Raw genomic sequence first — 5056 nt, 5'->3', positions numbered from 1 at the left:
CTTCGTGGAGGTGCTTCCCCACACCTCCAGGCTGGCACCGAATTCCGCACTCCCTTACTCGGGTCAAGCATCCTGTCATTTCCCTCATGGCATATTGTGACAACAATGTGTAATTACATAATTATTGGTTACTTTATGTCTGTTTGGCTGTAAACTCCATGAGAGGGGTTGCCATGTTGGTCTTCATGATGGTAAATTTCATGTGTCAACTTGACAGGTCCATAGGGTGTGTCTGCAAGGGTGTTTCTGGATGAGGTTAGCATTTGACTTAATGGACTCAGTAAAGCAGATTGCCCTCCCCATAGTGGTGGGCCTCATCCAATCCACTAAGGTTTGAATAGAACAAAAGGCTGAGGGAGAATTTGCTCTCTCTCCTGACTATCTCTGAGCTGGGACATTGGTCTGCTTCTGCCTTCAGACTCAGACTAGGACTGGGACTTACACCATAGGCTCTTGTGGGTCCCCAGCTTGCTGGCTGCAGATCTTGGGATTTCTCAACCTGCATAAAGGTGGGAGCCATTCCTTCTCCCTTCTCTCTCTCTCTCTAGGTAGGTAGACAGATAGACAGATAGATAAATGCTTTTAGTTCTGTCTCACTCAAGAACCCTGGCTAATACAGTCTGGTTCACATTTGTATACCCAGAGCTTAGTACTTAGTATTAGTACATTTAATCCAAAAGTATGTATTAAATGAATGAATAAATGATGCAAGTTAAGAGAAGAATGACATAGGACTCACATGAAAAAGGAGGCCCAGGGTTGTGAATGTGGAGGAGCTGAACCTTCCTCATCCAGCCCCTCATTGAGCAGATGGGCTGCTTTGCAAAGACTGGAGGCCTGTGTGAGGGGAGGAAGTCTCTTGACTTACATGCCTACCTGTAATTTTTCCAGTGTTTGTCCTAATTGCCCTTCCCATCACCTCAAAGGAGAAAGTGTCCCCACTTTCTTTTCCAGATTGTTCCACCAAACTTTGACCTCAGAATCTTCCACCTCTTCCCATCCTCCTCCTCTGCACCAAGCACCACCCCCCATAACATCTCTGTTCTCTAGAAGCATCTGAAGTCAGTGACCACTGTCCAGTCACCCTCTTTTGTTGTCACTTGTTATTTTCTGGCTCTATCTCTGGCCTTTTCCTAAGCACTTAAGATGCATTGTTGCACACTCACAGACATAGAAAACAAACTTATGGTTACCAAAAGAGAAAGGGGGTGGGGGGAGGGATAAATTAGGAGTATGGGCTTAACAGATATACACCACTATATATAAAATAAACAATAAGGATTTACTGTATAGCACAGGGAACTATATACAATATCTTGTAATAACCTATAATGGAAAAGAATCTGAAATATATATATATAATGTATAACTGAATCACTTTGCTGTATAACTAAAACTAATACAATATTGTAAATCAATTATACTTAAATTTTTTTTTAAAAAGATGCATTGTTGCGTTTAATCCTCACAACAACCTTATAAGGTAGGTTCTAGTTTTATCTCAGTTTTACAAATGAGGAAACCAGAGAGGTTAGGTGACTTGCACAAGGTCACACAGTGAGTAAAGTGAATGATGTAGATATGATTGAAACAGAGGCCCCAACTTCCATTTCACCATCTCCTCATGCACCCTCCCTGTCCTTGCTAGAATAAATACATAAAGGAAGAGCCACCCATCTTCCCTTCAAAGGCCTCCAAAACCTTTGAGACCACTCAAAGGCCCCTTCAAAGTGAGCCCAGAGTGTCCTCTGCTGGCACTCCTTCTCATTGTACCTCCTGTCTCTCAAATTACATGGCCTTCATTAGTTGAGAGTGGTTTGGCTGCAAACCATAGGAACTAGCTCTGGCTAACTTAAAGGGAAAAAGGCAGAAGGTAGGAGGGGCGAGCAGGGGATGAACATTAGAAGGGTCAGGGATAGATCATGGATTCCAAGACAGGGTTGAACAGCCAAGATATTGCCACAAGGGCAGACTTAGAGACACTCCCTCCCCCGCCCCAGCAAGAGATCACAGGGCTTTCTTCCTAGAGCACCACCATCAATGGGCTTCTGGTCCATTGACACTGAGATTTCTGTGCCTCTCCACTCAGAATTCCAAATTCCCAGAGATGGCATCTGATCAGCACAACTTGAGACAGGTATATCCACAAGTAGAGACTGAGGCCATGGGGCCACATGGCAGCTCACCTCCTTTAATGGCCAGGCTGGCCCCTACATGCCTTGATCTGTTCCGGTATTCCCAAAGGCTCTTAGACGTCTTAAGAGGCAGCCAGGCATGCTAGGGTGTGTGTGTGTGTGTGTGTGTTTGTGTGTGTGTGTGTGTGGCCAAAGGACAGGGCCTGCCCTGGGCTCAGTAGCTGAGCATTCCAGGGCCAGGGAGAAGGAGATGTGCCCGAGATGGGCAACGGCAGACAGGAGAAGGTCAGCGCCTGGATCAAGGGAGTAGATTCCTTTCACCTTCCCACCCATCCCTACCCCACTATTTCCATCACTTTTTTTCCTAAATAAATGTATTTATGTATTTATTTATTTATTTTTGACTGTGTTGAGTCTTCGTTGCTGTGCATGGCCTTTCTCTAGTTGCGGCGACCGGGGGCTACTCTTCACTGCGGTGCGCGGGCTTCTCATTGCGGTGGCTTCTTTTGTTGTGAAGCACGGACTCTAGGCGCGCGGGCTTCAGTAGCTGTGGCACGTGGGCTCAGTAGTTGTGGCGCACGGGCTTAGTTGCTCCGCGGCATGTGGGATCTTCCTGGACCAGGGCTTGAACCAGTATCCCCTGCATTGGCAGGCGGATTCTTAACCACTGCGCCACCAAGGAAGCCCTCCATCGCTTTTAATGACTGAATTAACCTCAATTAGTTAAAGTTTCAGTTTCACATTTGACTCAAAGCTCTTTCCCAGTCCCACTCCATGACTCCATGAAGGGCAGACTTAAAGCTCCAGCTGCTAGGGGCAGGGAGAGAGCTCTGACACACTCACCCCCTTCCTGTGATTGCTTCTCTGGTGTGAGTTTCAGGGAGGAGGGAGAAAGGAAAAAACAGATTTCTCGTGTGACTGCCCATGGTGAGTTGGGGCAGGCCTCTTCCTGTGCATCATAACCGCTCTTCCCCTGCACAAGCAACGACATAGCAGTTGCTGTGCTTTCAGTGTCCAGCACCAGGGGTGATGCTTCAAACATTTAACAACCACAGTAGCACAGGCACCAACCCATCAGAACAGTTGCAGGCCAGTTGCCGGTCCTGAAAGCTCCCTGATGTGTCAGGCCAGAGGCAGAGGAGCAGGGGTGGTTCCACTTGGAGGTTCAGGAATCCAGGGAGTCCTGGTGGTGGGAGCAGGGTGGCAGGGGGTGGCAGGTGGCACTCGGGGAAGTGGCTATTTACCAACTGATGTGGAAATGTTTCAATATTTTAATGATTGGTATGTTGTTCTGGTGTTGAGAAATGGGATATTTCCTGCCATATCAGTAAACAAAGGATGTCACAGTCATCAGTGATTGCAGCCCTCCAACATGAGCTGGTGAGCCCTGAGGAAACTCAGGAAGGAAAGAATACCTGCCATCTAGCAGGCATCAGACTGCAGCCACTCCCTACGGTGAGCCCTGAGGAAACTCTGGATGAGAAAGCACAGGATACTGGCCCCAGATAGCTGAGGTACATAGCAGAGGAATGATTTCAGTGAGCTCAGACTCTTGCATCTTCCCATACATACAAAAGTGCTAAATTCCTTAACTTGGGATACCTGGTTTTATTTAATTAACAATAATCTTTTTTTTTTTTTTTTTGCTTTTTTACTTAATATATCCTGGTTATCTTTTTTTAATGTTTTTTTTATTGTGGTAAAAGTCACATAATATAAAACATACTATTTTAACCATATTTAACTGTACAGTTCAGTGGCACTAAGTACACTCACACTGTTGTGCAACTCTCATCATCATCCATCTCCCGAATTTTTCACCTTCCTAAACTGAAACTCTGTCCCCATTAAACACTAACTCCCCTTTCCCACTCCCCACCCCCCCGCCACCCCCCAGCCCCTGGCATCTCCCAATGTACTTTCTGACTCTATGAATTTGACTATTCTAGGTACCTCGTATAAGTGGAATCAAACAGTATTTTTCTGCTCCCAATGTATATTGAAATGCATTTTTAAGGTTAACTCAATATATGTCCTGAAAACAGATTGTACCTTCTTTTTTTTTTTCCTCTGTGCTATACAGTAGGCCCTCACCAGCCATCTACTTCGTACATAGTAGTGTACATATGTCAGTGTCAATCTCCCAATCCATCCCACCTACCCCCTCCCCCTTGGTATCCATACATTTGTTGTCTATGTCTGTGTCTCTATTTCTGTTTTGCAAATAGGTTCATCTGTACCATTTTTCTAAATTCCACATATGTGTTAATATATGATATTTGTTTTTCTATTTATGACTTACTTCATTCTGTATGACAGTCACTAGGTCCATCCACGTCTCTGCAAATGGCATAGTTTTGTTGCTTTTTATGGCAGAGTAATATTCCATTCTATATATGTACCACATCTTCTTTATCCATTCATCTGTTGATGGACATTTAGGTTGATTCCATGTCCTGGCTATTGTAAATAGTGCTGCAATGAACATTGGGGTGAATGTATCTTTTGGAATTATGGTTTTCTCTTGGTATATGTCCAGGAGTGGGATTGCTGGGTCATATGGTAGTTCTATTTTTAGTTTGTTTTTTTTTAAAATAAATTTATTTATTTTATTTATTTACTTTTGGCTGCCTTGGGTCTTTCTTGCTGCACACAGCCCTTCTCTAGTTGCGGCGAGCAGGGGCTACTCTTCGTTGTGGTGCACGGGTTTCTCATTGCGGTGGCCTCTCCTGTTGCAGAGCGGGCTCTAGGCACACGGGCCTCAGTAGTTGCAGCTCGTGGGCTCAGTAGTTGTGGCTCGTGGGCTCCAGAGCACAGGCTCGGCAGTTGTGGCACACGGGCTTAGTTTCTCCATGGCATGTGGGATCCTCCTGGACCAGGGCTCGAACCCATGTCCTCTGCATTGGCAGGCGTATTCCCAA

This window comes from Balaenoptera acutorostrata, chromosome 1 (assembly GCF_949987535.1).
Source record: "Balaenoptera acutorostrata chromosome 1, mBalAcu1.1, whole genome shotgun sequence".
Taxonomy (NCBI): domain Eukaryota; kingdom Metazoa; phylum Chordata; class Mammalia; order Artiodactyla; family Balaenopteridae; genus Balaenoptera; species Balaenoptera acutorostrata.
Note: the sequence above shows the minus strand (reverse complement) of the source record.